Here is a 20800-nt window from a genome sequence, read left to right on the forward strand (position 1 = left end):
TACAGTTGCTAAGAGTAATTCAAGTTTTGTAGTTTTTAAAGCTCTTTTCCCTTTGGAGAACTGGTATGTGTGTTTGTATATGTGTGTACATGGACACATACATACGTACATATTTAAATGAGATACCAATTACAATTTAATCTAATGTTTGTGGTCTTTGTTTACTTATTTCTCAATTTTAAAAATTAATTGCTCTTTATATATGTTTCATATTCATTCATATGACCAAAAGACTAGGTTCCATTTTGAATCTTTTTTCTTATCCCTACTTCTCAGTTTTACATCTTGCACTAGGGATATTAAATTTTTAAAAAAACCCCTACTAACCAGTCCATCAAGGCAAATTGGCAACTATTTATATGTTGTTAAAATTATTTTAATCATTTTATACATGCCATATATCAACTGGATGACTGGTTTTCCATTACCTGGATTTCCTGATAGTTATTCAGACCACAAGTCTCTTTTTAGTCTGCTGTGGAATAATGCATTTATATTTAATATTTTGTTTAATAATTTGATTAATGAGAAGTTTCTTGTACTTTTTGTTCTTTTATACCTTTTTTCCTCCTAGTATGTGATTTTCTAAGTTATGGGTATTGTTTGTGCTTTACCCTTAATCTTAAGTTATTATTCTGAACAAGTAATAATAGCCATAACATTTATTGACTTATATTCTAAATAATTGTCTAATCTAAATCTTTAAAGCTTTTCCCAACATTTTTTCATCCATTATTTGAAATTTTGGTCTCAGGGCAGCATGTTCACTATGAACAGAAGATAATGCCTACCCAAATATGTTGCACTTGAGATTTGTACTTGCTACACAATGTTAGTTAGTTGACCATTTTATAGAAAGTTCTTTAAAAGAGTGGTGTAGTTTCATCAGTGTGGGCACCTCTCTGTTGTATAGATTGCTAGCCATCCATACATTAACAGAGGGCTCCCTAGCTTTTATGGCTAAAAATAGTTCATTTGTAGCCTAATGTTGGGATAAAGAGCCTCTCCAACCTTAGCTAAATTATTTCTCAGTTGACAAATATGATATTAAAGTACATATTTGAAAACTTTGTATCTTCATAGAACAACACTTAATATCTTCAGAAAAGACTCTTTAAGTAATCTTGTATGATGGAAAGAGAACTATCTATGTGAACTAATACTCATGAGACCTGTCATCTCAGTTTCAATAGTATTAATTAGCTTAATGACTTTGGGTGGGTCAGTTATCCTCTTTGAGAGTCTTTTGTAAAATTAGGGTGTTCAGTACTGTGATCTTTAATAGTTCTCTATAGCTCTAAAGTTTTATGATTCTTGTTAAGCATAATTAACTTTTTATTTCTGGGATTCTAATGTAGAAAAGCCAGTGTTACATAGCATGTAACAATTGTATGGATGAGATCAAGTCTTTGTTATTGACTTTATAAAATATTTTTATGTTTTCAAAGTTTTAATTTGAAAATTTACCTTACCAGAGAAATTACTGATATTGAAGTACTTCCTGTTCCAAATGGATTAGACTAGAGTAGTATAATAGTTTTGTAATATTTAGTTCATTGAAGATGAAGCTTACATTATCTACACTTTAGATCCTCTTAATAAATTTCCAGAAGAATTGTCCAAAGTCCTTGAGACCATTTTCCTCAAGTTCACAAACAAAAGTTTACTCAATGACAAATATTTGTTGGGAATCTGTTGGGGGGATGGCGCTATATCACAGGTAGTGTGGTAGATAAAAAGAATAATTTTCCTAGTAGGTTAGTGATCTAGTTGGGGAATTAAGGAATAAACATGTTAAAGTTGTGTGTAGAAATATACACATTTGAATAGATGTCTTGAAACTCTGTAGAGATCTCAAATTTGGGCAACACAAAATAGGAAAGCAATTCTAAAATCTCTTTTTTTGTATGTATTCTTCCTTGGAATTTGTTTTAAAATTGTTTTTAAAAAAGCGACATACTATTTTTTAAAAAAAGATGAATAATTTGATTAATGAGCAGGGAAATAGTAGAAAAGGACCCAAGGAAAAGGAGTAGGAGAAGGGAAATAAGAGTGGGAAAATAGATTGAGGGACCCTGTGTGTGGTCAGAAGTAAAAAAGATTATTAAAGAGGGGATAGGGTAAAATAAAGAAGAATAAGTACAATAAAATAGTATGGAGGGAAATACATAATTGTGCAATGTAAATGGAACAACATTTAGTGAGAAGTAGACAGCATAAAACCAAAGTAAACAGCAGAATGGATTAGGAATTAGAATTCAGTAATATGTTCTTTACCAGAAATACACTTCAAACAGAAATCTATATATAGAATTAAAATGGAGGACTAAATCAGTATCTATTTTGTTTTAAAGAAAAAAATTTAAGCGCGGCAATCATCATCTCAGACAAAACAAATGCAGAATTATACTTAAAGAAACAAACATTCAAGGTATATTTTGTTTAAATATATTATGGACAAAAAATTAATATTAGTATTGGACATATGTGCACCAAATGGAAATGTGGCATTTTAAAAAAGTTCAAGAAATGTAGTTTTTGGGTAATTTAATCATTTTGTTAATAAGACCAATTCATTTATTACTAAATGGATGGTCATTTGGCTTTTATACCAAAGACTCCACTTGGTGGTAGGTTCACAGTTTATTTGCCTCTTATATAGGAGATGTTCCTGAGAGATGGGCAGTCAGTACTGTTTGGTTCATAGTTAAAGAGAATATGAAAATTACAATGGGAGGGTGGGTTATATTACAATGAGGGTCTTGGGGTTCGTGATTTTGATCATCCAAATCTTAGTCACAGAGATATATTAACAGAGAGGCCTGTCTGAGCAAACATAGCAAGACATGCATCCATTAACCTACCTAAACTTAGAATTTTTTTTACTGTCTGATTAGAACTTGATCTGGATATGGCCCACACAGGTTGTTTTCTGGATGAACAAGTAGATAAGGGGAAAAACAGTCCTAACATGATAATTATTAATAAATAATCATTTTCTATATATAGCATCTAAATTCTTAAAGGAAAAGTTGAGTTACCAAAAAAAAACCCCAAAAAAACCCCTAAATTTCAGAATTAAATAAATCTAAACTTAAAGTAAAATAAGAAAAAAGTTAATAATTTGAATAGAATTTTTAAAAAGTTAGATATGACAGGCCTCTGAAGAATGTTGAATGGAAATATAATGGAATTTTTGTATTTCTCATCTTTACAAAAATTGACTATGTATTAGTACATAAAAAGCTTTCATTCAAATGTAGCAAAGCAGAAATATTAAATGCAACTCTTTCTGACCATGATACAATAAAGTTACATTTAATAAGAGATCTTGAGGCATACATTAACATTTAATTGGGCATTAAATAGCAATTCCAAAGAATGTATGGTGAAATCACTTTCATAGAACCAATAGTTTCACTAAAGATGATGATAGCAATGAGACAACATACAAACTTTATGAGAAAAAGGGACAGGTCAATTCTCTGAGAGCCTCCACAGCTGTGGTTCATAACATTTGAAGGGGTTGCAAAACAGCCTTTGCTGACACAGGTGTTGTGGACTGGGAATGAGATAAATTAGAGGCAGAGGGAAGAAGAGAGAGGCTAGACAGTACAATGGCCTCTCAATCTTCTTGTATCCATTCTGGATTGGATCTCCAAGCAGCCTGCATTTAAGTAGCTCTCCCATATATTCCAACAAAACAGTACTTAGAAGAAAATTTTTATTTCTGAAAAATTTTATCAGTAAAAAAGAACAAGTTGAACTTACAACTAAAAAAATTAGAAAACTAGCAAATTAAACACTAAAGTAGAAACCCTGGAAATCAAGAGAGAGATTTGTAGCGAGCTGTCGTCTCCAGAAGCTGCTGGATCGCTCTCTGGGAAGAGATCTGCTGTGTCTACTCAAATCTCTCCAACAGATTCTTCTTCCTGTAACGAACCGTTGTCTCCAGGCAGTTGCTGTTAACTCTTGTCCAAAGAAATGACTTCCCTTCCTGCAGAGAGCCCCGTCAAGCCTGATGCAATTCAGAGTCTTCCTTCTTGAATCCTGGCTCTGAATCTCCTCCAGCTCTTATCCTTCTCCAGGCCGATCTGCTCTTCAGGCACAGTGCTCTCTCTTTTATTCTCCCAGAGAATGGGCGTGGGATAATGCAAGGGCTTCTGGGAAGAACCACCCCAGCCAATGGGCTTGCTCCTTCTACCAAGTCAACCTGAGTTCTCACCTTGTAACTATCCAGACAACCTCAGTTCTCACTTAGTAATCCCAACATCTCCCCCTTTCTTTTGATTTAGAACATAGGACAGTCATGACCTTGAAACATAAATCCATCAATATGGGAAGTATTACAGATAATTACATAAATTACATAAGCACATAGTAACATAGTAACGTAACACATGCTAGAAGTATATAACATAATCATAAATTGAAAATTTATAAATGTCCATAAGTCCATTGTCCATTAGTCTCATCTTGTGTGAGGAAGTCCAATGATTCCTGCTGGTTTTTAAAGTTCTTTAACAGTCTTCTTATTATCCATGCTCTTTCAGTGTCAGATGTTTCTTAGATCTTCTCCTTTATTTTGAGGCCTTTCTCTTTTTCTGTCTCTCTCTGATGGACAAGGTGAATATGACTCGTTGGCACCCATCTGATTCCTTCTCCTGCTGAAGAAATACAAGCAAACCCTCTCTCCCAGGCAGTTAACCGCTTTCTAAATCTCTTCTCATCATCTGACAATTACATTGGAGTTGTTTGCACTGGGCACAGCCCTGTTGGTTTAAAAGGCCTGTATTCTCCCCAAGTGTAATCCATTTTTGCAATCTGATTGCCTTTTGACTGACTTATCAGGTAATCCCTTTCTGCCATGTGATTGCTTCTCTGCTGATTGATTAAATCAGAGTCCTGGCCTTCTAAAGGCTCTTTAGGTGTAACATCAGCTGCCATCATGCCCCAAGTCTTTTTTGCCTGGGGCCCTGGACCTGGGCCCCTCATCCCATTTCCCTGAATTATTCTACACTCTGATGCCCAATGGAGTCCTCTGTTGCATTTTGGACATGGGGTTTTAGGTCTTCTCTCACCCTGTCTTCTCTCTGTATCTCCATACCTACACTGAGCTCTTAGATGTCCAATTTTTCCACATTGAAAACATCGCCGAGTTTCTCTAGAAGGCCCTTGCCAGGAGGGACCCTGCCTTTCCACATTCATCATTGTCCGGGTGTAAAAAGCATTTGTTCCCACTGTAGCACAGCGTCTTATGATCTCCTCTAAAGGAGCATCTTTGTCTAATCCCCATATAATTCTTTTGCAAATCTCATTGGCATTTTCCTTAGCCAGATGTCTGGTCATTATTTCTGTAGCTGAATTTTCTCCAATAGTTCTTTTGACAGCAGTTTGCAAACGTCCCACAAAATCTGCAAAAGGTTCATTGGGACCTTGCTGTATTTTAGTGAAAGCCTCTCCACGATCTTTCTGTCCAGGAAGGACACCCCAAGCTTTTATTGCAGCCTTAGCAATTTGTTCATATATTGTCATGGTATAATTAATCTGTTCCGAATTCTCTCCATACCGACCTTCACCAGCCAAGTGCTCAAAAGTGAATTGTGTGTTAACTCCTATTTCCAAATTGCATCTGACTTGAATTTTACATAATTCATGAAATTCCGCAAGCCATAATAAATTTTCTCCAGGTTCCAGGCATATCCTTGCTATGGATTTCCAATCATTCGGGGTTAGGACTTCATAAGACAAACCATCTAGTAACATTTTGACATAAGCTGATGTAGTCCCATAAAGGGTACAACCTTTTTTCAAATCCTTAATTTTATTCAAATCTAAAGGTGCATATCTTCTCATTTTATGACCTACAGAATCAATATTTTCAATCACAGGATATGCATGTATAAAATCACTTATATCCTGTCCTTCTCTCTTAGCTTTAACCAGTGCTTTTTCTAATCTTGTCATAGGCTTAGGCTGCTTCACAGGAGATTCTGTTTGAGTTTCTGTCTCTTCCCCTCCTCCTTCTTCCTCCACCTCTGAAGGGTTAATTGAGGGAGGAGATGGGAGGTGCTCCTGTTGCTGTTGCTCAGAATTGTACTTAACTTCATTGTTATCTGATTCATCCTTTTCACCTAGTTTAGTTGACACTTCCCCATTTTGCTCCTTCATCTCTTCCTTTAGAATAACATTGTTTAAAGCCAATTGGATTACATTGTATATATGAATTGTATCTTTGGAAATTGAGTTTGGCCTGGAATTGTAGTGTTCACCTAATTGCTTTCCTACTAATTCCCATTCATCTGGATCCAATTCTTCTTCCAGAGAAAAAGAAGGACATATGACCTTCACAGTTCTTAAAAGTTCAGTAATCTCCTCTAAAATTATAATCAAGCCTTGGCTTTTCATAACCTTGATGATGCTCTCTAAACATTTTCCTTGAACAGAAGGTGTTTGCCCCATTTCACTATAAGAGATTCCTGGTTTAGCCCTTAACAAGTTCCTTATTTATCTATTAGCACGCTCACTTAATCTTTAACAAAGTTTCCTTGTTACTCACGGTTCTGGGTCAGAGAGACTGAGATCTGGATGGGAGGCTTTTCCACTGGAATCAGGACCGTGTCTGTCCCTGTTCGGGCGCCAAATTGCGAAGGTCTGGTCTAGCTCCTCTTGTCAGGATAAGCAAAAGTCCTTGCCCCACGTGTGGACGCCAAATGTAGCGAGCTGTCGTCTCCAGAAGCTGCTGGATCGCTCTCTGGGAAGAGATCTGCTGTGTCTACTCAAATCTCTCCAACAGATTCTTCTTCCTGTAACGAACCGTTGTCTCCAGGCAGTTGCTGTTAACTCTTGTCCAAAGAAATGACTTCCCTTCCTGCAGAGAGCCCCGTCAAGCCTGATGCAATTCAGAGTCTTCCTTCTTGAATCCTGGCTCTGAATCTCCTCCAGCTCTTATCCTTCTCCAGGCCGATCTGCTCTTCAGGCACAGTGCTCTCTCTTTTATTCTCCCAGAGAATGGGCGTGGGATAATGCAAGGGCTTCTGGGAAGAACCACCCCAGCCAATGGGCTTGCTCCTTCTACCAAGTCAACCTGAGTTCTCACCTTGTAACTATCCAGACAACCTCAGTTCTCACTTAGTAATCCCAACAGAGATTGACAACATTGAAAGTTAAAAACAAACATATTGAACTTAATAAATAAAATGAAGTCTGGCTATTTGAAAAACAAAACAAAGAACAACCTAATAAACTATTAATTTATTTTTTAAAAGGAAAGAAAAAGTCAAATTATATCAAAGATATGAAAAAGATGAATTCATAATTAGTGAAGAGGAAATAAAAGGAATTATTAGGAGCTATTTTGTCTAATTTATGCCAATAAGACCAACAATTTAAATGACTAGATTGTACTTAAAAATATATTTATAAATTGTCCAGATGAATAGAACAAAACATAGGGTACTTAACTCTATCTTTGGAAAAGGTATTGATTAAAATATCCCCTAAGGAGGAAGGGGGAACCAAGAAGAGATGGATTTGCAAACTCATTCCACTAAATATTTACAAAGAAATTAATTCCAGTACTACATAAACTGTTTGAAAATATAAGAATCCTACCAACAGTCTGTGGCATAAATATGGCATTGTTATTTAAACCAGGAAAAGCCAAAATGGAGAGGGCAAAAAACTAGACCAATTTCCTTGTGGAATATTGAGGCAAAAAATCATGAATAAAACAAGGAGATTGCATCAGTATATCATAAAGATCATGCACAATGACCAGGCTGGATTTTATGTACCAGGAATGAAGGACTGAATCAGTATTAGGAAAATGGCCACAAAAGCAACAAAAATTATATGATTATTTCAGTAGATGGGGGAAAAACTTTTGACAAAATAAGCATTGTTCTTTTTAAAAACATGGGAATAATTGGAGTTGTTACTTAAAATGATAAATTTTTACCTAAAAACAAAAGCCAGTATCATCTGTAATGGGGATAAACTAAGACCTTTCTAGGAAGTTCTTGGGTGAAACTGGAGTGTCCACATCACTATTGTTATTTATTATTGTTCTAGAAATGCTAGCTATAACAATAAGAAAAGGAAAAAAAAAGTTGAAGGAATTAACATGGACATGTTATGATAGTCTATTTAGACACTCTAGAGCAGAGGTCCTCAAACTTTTTAAATAGGGGGCCAGTTCACTGTCTCTCAGACTGTGGGAAGGTCGGACTTTAGTAAAAACAAAAACTCATACTCTGTCTCTGCCCCTCAGCCCATTTGCCATAATCCGGCTGCCACATAAACGTCCTCAGCAGGCCACATCTGGTCCGCCGGCCGTAGTTTGAGAACCCCTGCTCTAGAGAGTCAACTAAAACTAAATGAAAATTTTCATTTAAAATGACTAATAATAGGATGAAATGCTTGTGAATGTTACCTTCCAAGACATACAAAAACATTATATGAATACAATTACCAAATATTCTTCACACAAATAAAGAAATCTAAACAACTGGAGAAATGGCCAATGGGTAAGTCAGCCCGATATAATTAAAATAACAGTACCAAAAGTAGTTTATTAAGTGCCTTGTTAATCAAATTACAAAGGGATTATTGTATAAAAATAGAAAAATAAAATAAAAATCATCTGGAGAAACCAAAGATCAAGAATTTCAGTGTGTAGGGGAAAAAAATGAGAAAGTAGGGGTCCAGCAGTGCCGGATCTTAAACTAAATGTGAAAATAATTTGGTTCTGGGTTAGAAATAAAAAAAGTTTGTGATCATTGGAACATATTAGGTACACAGTAGTATACCAAAGCAAATGAGTTTATTTCACCTACTGTTTGATAAACCCAATAATTCCAGTTATTAGGGCAAGAACTCATTATTTGGCAAAAACTGTGGGAAAAATGAAAAGTAGTCTGGTAGAAATTAGGCAAACCAACATCCCAAACCATATCTCAAGATAAACCTCAAAATGGGTATGTGCAAAGGGGGATCTAGTAGATTAATGGATTCTGGAAGAAATTACCTATCAGATCTTTGGAAATAGGAGTTCTTGACAAAGTAGAATTTGAGTGGTTCATGAAATGAATAATTTTAATAATGCAACAAATTTTTGCCCAAACAAAATCAGTAGAGCTAAAATTAGGAGAGACAGTAAACTGAGGGGGGGGGGGAAGGATCTCTATAGTTAATGTATATGATAAAATCCTCATTTTTTACATATACAGGGAACTAAGTCAAATTTATTAGAATTAGAGCCATTTTCTAATTGATATGAATAGAGTTTTCAGAGGAAATCATGGCTAATGAGATCCTGGGTAACTAAATAGGGTTGGCAGAGAGAGACTGAAGTATTGCTAAGATTGCCTCTCTAAGGCAAGCAGTGAAACACGATCAGTTCCCATGCCTGTAGCCAAGTGAAGGTTTAATTTCCCCTGCAAATTCTGTCCATTGCCTAATGTCATCTTTGTTACCCTTTTAAGTTAGCATTCTGCCCCATTCCTCCAGGTGTCTTTTTCTTTATTATAGGTAATTAACTCTTTTAGTCTGTTAAATTCCTCTATGGATTAAGCCTGCCAGTTAATGGCATGTTTCCACCTCATAGCATATTCTCTTTCTCCTGATTAATTGTGAGTGCTGCTGGGGACCTTGTCTTTTCCATTGTTAATTGTTGAAACTCCTTTGCTAGCTAATTCTATGCTTTCTCAATACTGTTTCATATTTATTACTCCTGATATCTATTTTACTACTTCATTTTGTCTATAACTTCTTCTCATAAATAAATGTACCTTTTGGCAACAAAAAAGCCACTTTCAATTCTTCACATGTTCTTTGAGATTTACATTTGTAGTTGAACTAAGGATTGTTATCCCAATCTCATCATTTGGTTGTGGATCCCAACCTCATCAATGACTATCAATAACCCTGTGACAAAATGCTTTAAATCTAATAATTAGAGAAATCCAAATTAAAAGAACTCTGAAGTACCCCCTCACAGCCATCAGATTGGTTACAATAACAGATAAGGAAATTGACAGATTTTCGAGGGGTTATATGAAAACAGGTACACTAATGCATTGTTGGTGGAGCTGTGAACTAATTTAACCATTCTGGAACTGTGCCCCCAAACCTCTTATACTGGGCGTAGATCCAAGGAATGCTACTATTGGCTGTATATCCCAAAGAGATAAAAGGAAAAAGACTTACATGTACAAAAATATTTATAGCAGTTCTTTTTGTGGTGGTAAAGAATTAGAAATTGAGGAGATTCTTATCATTTGGGAATAGTTGAACAAACTGTGGTACAATGGAATACTATTGTATTATAAGAAACAATGGATATGAGGCTTTACTGATGTTAAGTGAAATGAGCAGAAGTAAAAAAAAAAAAAAACAGTTTATATAGTGACAGCAGTGTTGTAAAAATAATCAACTTTGATAATCTTATTGTGATTAATACTATGACCAATCACAGTTCCAAAGGACTCATGTTGAAATATGTAATCCACAACCAGACCTCAAAGCACAAATTGAAATGCTTGTTTTGCTTGACTACATTTTTGTTTTGGGTTTTATTTTTTCTTGTTTCTCAATGGGTGGGAGAGAGAGAATTTGGAACTGAAAATAAATTTTTAAAAAGAAAAATAGGAAAAATATCTAGCTATCTGAAATACTAAGTATTTTAGTACTACCTTCTTAAGCCATACTATTATTACTAACTCAGGTTATTAATGAATTGTCTCTTTTGAATTTATTATTATATAATTCTGTCAACAAATGAAGCAAACCCTTTTAACTATATACAGACATCTAAGAAGAGAAAAGTGTGATTGTCATTGAAACCTGCTTAATGATGTAAAGTGTATAGAATTTGACTATAATGGGCAATTTTGAGATTTCCCTTTAGGAAATAAGATTGCTTTTGCTTTGACCTGCTATTATTTAGTGCTGTTTTTTAGTTATTCAGGCAACATTAAACACTTGCTGAGAAACCCAGGATTATTTTTCTAAGCCCACATTTCTTCCTTATTAATCTTATTTCTAACCACTTGGAGGCATTTGTCTCTATAATGTCTCACCCCTCATCACTTCTTCCAAAATAGTGTTTTATTCTTTAATGAAAAACGAATGGTTAATACTTAAAAGTTTAATTTTTTTTCTTCCAATCCATTTTCCATCAATTTCTTTTTCTTTTTCTTTTTTTTTTTTTTAAAGATTAAAACTTACTCCCTTGTAGGCTATTTACATAATATAAACCCAGCTAACAAGTCATCAGTCCCAATTTTGAATTTGACATGTGCCATTAGAAATGAAAAAAGTTCCCTTTTAGTCTCGTGCTTTTTTTTTCATTCTTACATGTTTTATTCTGACATGAGTTCAAATTCTACTATAACATATAATGACTATGTAACCTTCCAGAAGTCTGAAAATCTCATTATTCTTAGAGTATAAGATGCAGAGAAGATGCCAGCTTAAATTAGTAATGACTGTCTATTTAAGAGGGTTTTTTTAAAAAATAGCTTTTTATTTACAAAACATGCATGGGTAAATTTTCCAACATTGACCCTTGCAAAACCTTCTGTTCCCACTTTTCCCCTTCCTTCTCCCCACCCACTCCCCTAGATGGCAGGCAGTCTAATACATGTTAAATATGTTAAAATATGTTAAATCCAATATATGTATACATATTTATATAGTTATCTTGCTACACAAGAAAAATCGGATCTAGAAAGAAAGAAAAAAACCTGAAAAGGAAAAGAAAAATGCAAGCACACAATAACAGAAAGAGTGGAAATGCTATGTTGTGGTCCACACTGGTTTCCTGTAGTTCTCTCTCTGGGTGTAGCTGATTCTCGTCATTACTGAATGATTGGAACTGGTTTGAATTATCTTTGTTGAAGAGAGCCATCTTGTGCTTTTTTAATGCTCTTATGAATTATGATACATTTATTTTTAAAACCCTTATAATGAACTTTCTTGGGTACCCATATTCTAAACTCAGTCCGTTTTTAAAGTAAAGGTCTTTAGAGAAAGTTTGCCAACAAACGAAGCAAAGAAGGAAACACTAAAATAAAATGGCCTTAGTGCCCTTTTGTACAGTCTTAAATATATTTAAATAATTTTGGACATTTGAATTTTTTTACATTACGTAAATTCTTATCTGTACTAGTTTTTAAGTTTTGTGTTCTCTTTTCTGGATCACTGGCTACTTAAGACAAAGTGAATTCATTAAATTAGAAATGTTTGGATTTGTGGAGACTATACAAATCTTCCTTTGGATTTTATTCCTAAAAATTAGGAATACTGTCATATTATTACTGTTAGAACAAATTTCAAAAGAAAAATTAGTAGTTATTGGCTGATATCTTTTTCTTTTTATCTAATTTTCATTAAATATATCTTTTTAAAGTTCATTCAATCATTCATTTATTCATTTATTGCTGAGGCAGTTGGGGTTACTCTGTTTACTTTGTCAGCAACTGGAGGATAAATATTAAAGGTTGCCTTGCTATGAAATGAAAGGATAGAAGGAGGAGAGGAATGCGTTATGTTGCTCAATTCTACATTGGGGACTTTATATATTTTAATATTAATTTAGTCCATTTCATTATTAAATCTCAAGATTGTTCATTAGAATTTAAGGACAGTTTTGTGGTACAGTAGATTGAGTGTTAGACCTGAGTCAGAAAGACTCATCCTCCTGAATTAATGTGACCTTAGATTGTATGACCCTGGGCAGTTCACTTTACTTGTTTATCTCAGTTTCCTCATCTGTAAATTGAGCTGAAGAAAGAAATGGCAAACCATTTCATTTTTGCCAAGGAGTTATAAAAAATGGGATGCAGCTTAAAACAAACACCCCCCCCCCACACACACACACTAGATTATAAACTTCTTGAAAGCAAGGACCATCTCTCATTTATGCTTCTGTCTTCTTCCAGTGACACAGTATTTTGTGCATAATAGATGCTGGAACAAATGTGAAATCCAATCATCCCCTAGAGCAACTATGAAAATAAATTTCCTTTCCTTATACCTGTCTTTTACACCTTCCCCCTTAACTTGCGACTGATGTGATGAATCTTTTTTTAGCCTTATTTTGTAGTGATTTTCTCCATTAAGACCTGTAATATGGTTAAAAATCACCTTAAGATATTTTATTATCTTATCCCAGGACTGTCAGTATAGTAGTATAGAAAACAGTGACAATCCTTCTTTTGTTACTGTAGGTTTACAGTAATTAAAGCTAGTTTGAAAAATATTTTGAAGTTGATGGAGAATATTTAACATTGTGTATTTGCTGTATTCAGAGTATGCATTATCACTGTTAAATAGATTACTAAATGAGCTGGCATTTACACATACTTATTTTATTCAGAAACTTACTTATGCTAAGTATTTTGTTTTAGCAGAACATTAGTATAGACTTCTGGTAAGCATGTGAACATAGCTCTTTGTGTAGAATTTGGTATTTTAATGTCTAATTATAAACCTAAACATCAAGGTTCTAGTCCTTTCGATGTGCTCCATTAATTCCCGAAACCTTTATGGTTTATTATTTTGTAAAATATAGGAGTCAGACTAGGCAGACAGTCTAAAGCCTCACTTCAGGTTTTAACCATCTATAATTTTCTTATATTTAAAAATTATAGCAAGAAGATGGTTTTGTTAGAATAAATATAAAAATAGAATTATCTCTTTCATTTAGCTGCTTTTTCCATTGCAGCTTCAGTATATTTCATGCTGGCAAATGGAAAATTTTTGGAGTTTTGCAAGAACTTAAATACACATGGAGCCCAGTACCTAGACCTACAGCCTATGACTAAATATTTAATCCCAAAATTTCAATAACCCTCCCCCTCAAAAAAATTTTTAAATTTCTTCTCTGGTAGGAAGGGTCAAAAAATTTTACATGCATTTTCCAGATTATGTGGGTGCTGTGCCCCTAACCATTGCATTGTGGAAGGGATAACTTTATTTTGAGATTCATTACTTCAGATTTGTTGTTTCATTGGTATGGGTTGTCTTTTAATGTAGATAGACCCTTATGTGTCTTAGTTTAGACAGCTTTTCCTGAACTGCTGTTCTTCCCCTTTTTCCTCCATTCTCTCCTCCAGAAAAAAAAAAGTTATAATTTATCATTTGGTGGTCACTCCTAGATTGATCCGTGGATGACACATATACAAGTATGCATATGTACATTTGTATAAAGATAAATATATATGCATATTCTGACATTGGAATCATGTTATAAGGCTTTAAACATTTTGTAACCTGCTACAGTGCATGCTTTTGCTGATATAATCTTGAATAATCTGTAGTAATTTCTGTACCATGAAGACATTATAGTTTGGTCTTCATTGAAGAAGTTTTGGGATTAAAATTAATAAAAAATTAAACACATAAAACTGTTTGAATTTTTACTATGCATTGTTTTACAGAGAAAAAAAAAATCTGAGGTAGATGAATAGTTACCATAATGTTTTTTTAGAGTAACAATCAAAAATGATCTGAAAAGTTAAAGTGAATTTGTGTACTAATTTCCTTTTTATCATTTTTTTAATGCGTATCATAACAGTTGTGTTTAAAAGCACAGAATCTCTGATTGTTAATGATTCTAAAACATGTTTTTAAGGAGACTTATAGAATTTTTTGCAAAAATTCATAAATTAGATATTCTTATGAAAATGATCATTTTTAAAATGTCTTTTAACAAACTATTAAGGCCTACAAAATTTTACTCATCTGAAGTCTTTTACTACCTTATTCACTCATTGTATATAAATCAGCTCATAAGTAAAAAATTAGTGGTAAGACAAAACTTCGTAAAATTTTGTGTGTCATTTAAGACTGTTCTTTTTTTGGATTTCAAATGCAACTGTGCAAGTGGGTCAATCACTGATTTTCATAGGAAATTTATTATGATGTCTGGGATAAAGAAGCCAGACTAGCGATTTTGTAGGTTGAAAGTACACTAGATTTAAAATGAGGAGATTTGGGTTTAGACACTGATCTGTATCTGTGTAACCCTAGACAAGTTGATTTATCTTCTTGGCCTTATCTTCCTTATCTGTAACATGGAGATAGATGTTTGTTTTAGACTTATTTTTAAAGATCTCTCTCTTTCTGATCTCAAACCAGTGCTCTGTGACTTAATCTTTTTATCATGTTATTTCTTTCCTTTTTTTCCTTCCTCTCTCCCTGCCTCTCTTCTCTTTTCCTTTACCCCCTCCTTCCTTTCCTTTCTCCTTCCCTCCCTTCCTCCCCTTTGCCTTTCCTTCCTTCCTTTGTCCCTTCATTCCTTTCTTTTTTTTGTGTGTGTGTGTGTGAGGTTATTGTTGATCTTCAAAAGATGACTTTGTCTTAGTTTCCTTATTTTTAAAAATTTACTTATGTATGGAAGCACTATTTTTTGATTTTCTGGTCTTTGAAAGCTTAATGTCAGTGGTGCTAATTAGCTAATGTAACAGGCCCCAGACAGGTTTTCTTGCTTCTACTCTTTCTCTTTCCCCTTCAATTTACCCTTTATACTTTTGTCAAATTTACCTACTGTGTGCATATATATGGTTATTAGGTTTATTTTGTTGTGCTAAATATCTTCCCCAACTATGTCTCCAGATTTGAATTAAATATTTTCAAAGTGCTTTTCAACTCTAAATGGTATGATTCCTAATTATAAAATAATGTAATTTTGCCTTTCAGCTTTAGAAAAAACATTCATTGTTATAATTTGTTATAATTTATTATCCAATAATAATCAGGTTTCATAGGCTTATAAACTTGGAGCTGAAAGTGATATGTAAATCCAGCCCCTTCCTTTTATAGATGATGAAATTGAAGTCCAGAGAAGTGAAAGTCACATTTGTCATAATTGTGTGTCCAAGAATTCTCAAAAATCCCACTTCTGCTTAAAATAGGATTTCTATCTAAAACATGGATAAATAAATGGCCAAATGTTAAATATATAATGACTATATAGAAACATGATTAAAATATCTTGACCACACACACAGTCATCTTCAGATGTTATGAATATTAAATCCATATAATTTGTATATCTTAGTAATACAAAAGCACAAGTTCTTTTTTTTTTAATTACAGTTTTTTATTTTTCAAAACATATGCATGGACAATTCTTCTACATTAGCCCTTGCAAAACCTTGTGTTCCAATTTCCCCCCTTTCCCCCACGCTTTCCCCTAGATGGCAAGTTGTCCAATATATGCCAACAAAAGGAGTGAAAATGCCATGTTGTGAAACTATACTCAGTTCCCACAGTCCTCTCTCTTGGTGCAGATGGCTTTCTTCATCACCAAACAGTTGGAACTGGTTTGAATCATCACATTGTTGAAGAGAGCCATGTCCATCAGAATTGGTCATTGCATAATCTTATTGTTGCCTTGTATAATGATCTCCCGGTTCTGCTCATTTCACTCAGCATCAATTCATGTAAGTCTCTCCAGGTCTCTTTGAAATCATCCTGCTGGTTATTTCTTGCAGAACAATAACATGGATATACCACAGTTTATTTAGCCATTCTCCATTTGATGGGCATCCATTCAGTTTCCAGTTTCCTGCCACTACAAAAAGGGCTGCCTCAAATATTTTTAAATATGTGGGTCCCTTTCCCTCCTTTAAGATCTTTTTGGGATACAAGCCCAGTAGAAATACTGCTGGGTCAAAAGTATACATGTTTACTTTTTGAGCTTAGTTCCAAATTGCTCTCCAGAATGGCTAGATCCATTCACAATTCCACCAACAAAAGTATTAGTATCCCGGTTCTCCAACATCCTCTTAAACATTCATCATTATATTTTCTGGTCATCTTAGCCAATCTGAGAGGTGTGGAGTGTTATGTCAGAGTTGTCTTAATTTGCATTTGTCTTATCAGTAGTGATTTAGAGCACCTTTTCATATGACTAGAAATAGTTTCAATTTCTTCACCTGAAAATTGGGTGTTGTTATCCTTTGACCATTTATCAGCTGGAGAATGGCTTGAGTTATTATAAATTTTAGTCATTTCTCTATTTGTTTTAGAAATGATGCCTTTGTCAGAACCTTTGAATGTAAAAATGTTTTTCTAGTTTATTGTTTCCCATCTAATGTCTGCATTAGTTTTGTTTGTACAAAAGCTTTTTAACTTAATATAATCAAAGTTATCTATTTTGTGATCAGTAATGATTTGCAGTTCTTCTTTGGTCACAAATTCCTTCCTCCTCCATAGATTTGAGAGGTAAATTATCCTATCTTCTCATTTGTTTATAATATCATTCTTTATGTCTAGATCATGAACCCATTTCAATCTTATCTTGGTATACACTATTATGTGTGTGTCAATGCCTAGTTTCTGCCATATTAGTTTCCAATTTTCCCAGCAGTTTTTTTCAAATAATGAGTTCTTCTCCCAAAAGCTGGGGTCTTTGGTTTTGTCAAACCCTAGATTATTCATTGAGTATTTTGTCCTATGAACCTATCCTATTCCACTGATTGACTGTTCTATTTCTTAGCCAGTAACAAATGGTTTTGATGACTGCTGAGAAGCACAAGTTCTTAACCACTTTTGTGGTTAACCCTTTAACAATCTAGTGAAGCCTATGAATCCCTTCTGAGAATAAAATAAAATTCATAGGATTGAAAAATAAGCCAATTATGTTGAAATAGATATATTAATTTCAAAAAACAAATGCATGGACCCTAGGTTAAGAACCCTAGTATTAGAATTATTACTGACTTATGTTTATAACTAGATTAGCTTAAAATTAATCTCAGTTGTAGTTGCTTTAAACCTGTATGGTTAAGTTATGCGTCAGGCCTTGCTTAAGTGCTGAGGTTGCAAAAGAAAGGCAAAAACTTGGGTTTCTGCTATCAAAGAGCTCACAGTCTAACGAGGCTGACAAGATGTTGAGACACAGTATACATCCAAAATACAGTTTCTCAGCAGGGAGATATTAACTAGCAAAGGGATCTGTGGTGGGAGTGGGAAGGGAAGAAATGATACCAGGAAAGATCTCCTGTAGAAGGGGAGATTCAAGCTGAGAGCCAAGAAGCAGAAGTGAAGAATAAGAGCATTCTAAGTAAGAATGGAATGCAGAAGAGCGGTTAAGTTATTGTCTTGTGTTGGTTGCCATACTTAATGTCAGCCTCAGGTACCAACTAGTAGTTTAGTGTTTATATCATGAAACAGCCTAATTTCAATTTCCAAGTCTTAAATATATAAGAAATTAATGTTTAAAAAAGCAGCAGCATGTACTTACCAAAACAGTTCTAACATAAGTAGTTTATACACTTTTAAATCCTCAAACTAAGGTTGACAATAGTATTTAAACTTTATTTCATGTTATTTTTATAAAATATTTTGTTTTCTTTGAACAGTTGATGTAAACAGATTCTAATTTTCTAGTCAGAACTGTTCATTAGTAAATACAAGGACTTAGAAAATGAGTTTCCCCATTTGATTTTGGTGCAACTTGTATGAGAAATTTAATTGTACTGTATAAAAAGTGGAGGCTTTAACATCATAGGATCTGAGTTCAAACATGATCTTTGTCAGTTACTTCCTGTGAAACCTTAGATAGGTCAATTCAACTGAACTTTTAATCCTTTCTTTAATTTTTATTTAGATTTATATGCTTTATATACTTACATATTAAGATTTGGTGTTTTTCTTTTAAATAATATTAGGTTATAGAAGGTACACTCTAATTGTACTTAGTACAGTTTCTCATATTTGGTGTGTTGTGCCACAGTTCCCTTTTATTGTCCTGACTCAGTTTCCCCAATTGTCCTGACTCAGTTTCCCTAAATTGTCCTGCCTTGGTTTCCCTGACTTGTTCTGCCTTGGTTCCTAATTGTTCTGCTCAATCCTGCAACACCACTTCTTCCTCCTAATCATGATGATCCAGGTAAGGAGAAAGACCTTCTATCTTAGACATCATCAGACTGTCCTGGTACCTCCCCCCATTCTGTCATTGTTCTTCTTTATCCCAACTTTACAGAATGTTAGGTGGCTCCCCCTACCCTGTCAGAACTGGATTGATAGTCCACTTCTGCTCTTAGTGGGCTGACTCCTCCCCTGCCTTAGTCTACCCCTGAAGCTGAGCCAGTGTATATATATGTGTGTCATGGAGAACTCACATTGGCTGCTGGATGTTTTGGACATCAGCCCTGGGGGGCAGCATGCCCCCAGCACAATCTCTCTCTTTCAAATAAAATATTAAAACACTCTAATCTCTAAATTGCCTCAGTTTTTCCGGCATTACAGATCCACAACACCATAGTCCACTATTTCTGATTTTAAGAACCTTATGATTTCACTGAAGCAGAGGTGCTTTATCATTCTCCCCCCCCAAAAAAATGTATATGCCATATGTTTGATAATAATGTGATAGTAAATGGTCTCTATAAGAAAAGATATGAGAAAGATGATCTTTGAAGTCTCTTTTCCCATTAATATTTGTTAATTCTAATTGATTATATGCCAAATGCAGTGGTCCTCAAAGCAGGAATCAAAACAATCAACGAATATTAAGCACTTAATATATACCTCTCGCTATGAATTAGGGAGATACAAAACTAAAAATAATTTCTGACCTTGAAGAATTTAGATTTTAAAGGGGGAAACTTCCTCTGCACATATTTGCAATGTGCAGAGCACATTTGGCCTGAAAGTCATTGGTTGTAATGAGGGAAAGGAAAGGGGGAACCCCATTTCTCGTTGCATAGATAATAAGATAATCCCATGAGGTGCAGTGTTCCCTGTAAAATGAATTTACAGGTCCGAAAATCTAGATTGATAAATAAAAGGTTTATTGTAGAAATTGGAAGTAAAGCTCAGTTAGAAAGATGCCAGGGCTGAAGGTGGCCGCTGGGTGGGCAGGAACCCTTACATGGCTGGAAGGATACCATGTGTTGGCTGACTCAAGCTTGGCCCCTTTTATACCTAGAAGATGGTGGGCGGTAATCCTAAGTTCTCGGAGGGCTTTTCAGTTAGCTCAGATCAGGTGAGGGCTGGGGGAAGCTGAGCTGATAGTGGGGCTGGGCCCAGATATTCAAAGGGTGCCTTTGACTAAGGTTTTGTGAATCAAGGTCAGCCATGGGTTGGGCAATTCGAAAGAAATCTTAAAGGGACCTCAACCCCCATCACTTGGAATAAGAAAAAGACCTTTTATAGTAGATAGCACTTGAGCTGTTTTGTGAAGGAATCCAAGAGAATTCCAAGAGGCAGAGGTAGGTAGGAAGATTATTCTAGGCATGTGGAAAATGAATACAAAGATACAGTGAAAGGATATAGAGCCTCTTGTATGAGGGCAACAGAAGTTCAGAAAAAGTCTAGAGAAAGCTTTCATGGAGTAACAGGGCTTTTGAATGGGTCTTGAAAGCTAGGTAGGAATTGTCTAAGAAGAAGAGGAGGACTTTTGGGATAGGGATGAGGATGGACAAGTGTGATCCACAGGGAAGTAAAATTATTGCAAGGGAAATTTTAGAGTAGAGTGAGAGCAAGTTAAATTAGAGTATTTTTTAATAGAAATAGAAAGAGATAAATAAGTAATGCATTTGAAAAAGAGAATTAGAAGTGCTTGATTAATTTTCTTTTTTATTATGAGTGGAATAAACATCAAACATTGATTCATAAACATTTCAGCATCCAATGAATGAAGAATAACGTGTATAAAACTGAATTTTAATTACATACAGTTTTTAAATAAGTTAAATTTAAAAAGATAGTAAAACAACAAAAAAATCTAACCTGCATATTTTTGACCATGTCTAAACTTTTTTTTCCCCTTTTATGTGATTTA

At 34.4% G+C, this 20800-nt stretch overlaps 1 protein-coding gene across 16 annotated transcripts in view; it reads left to right on the plus strand.

The window, feature by feature from the left end:
• Positions 1 to 20800, plus strand: part of CYRIB (CYFIP related Rac1 interactor B) — a 200126-nt gene that overhangs the window by 124378 nt on the left and 54948 nt on the right. The gene's annotated exons all lie outside the window — the stretch shown is intronic.

This window comes from Sminthopsis crassicaudata, chromosome 1 (genome assembly GCF_048593235.1).
Source record: "Sminthopsis crassicaudata isolate SCR6 chromosome 1, ASM4859323v1, whole genome shotgun sequence".
Classification (NCBI taxonomy): Eukaryota; Metazoa; Chordata; class Mammalia; order Dasyuromorphia; family Dasyuridae; genus Sminthopsis; species Sminthopsis crassicaudata.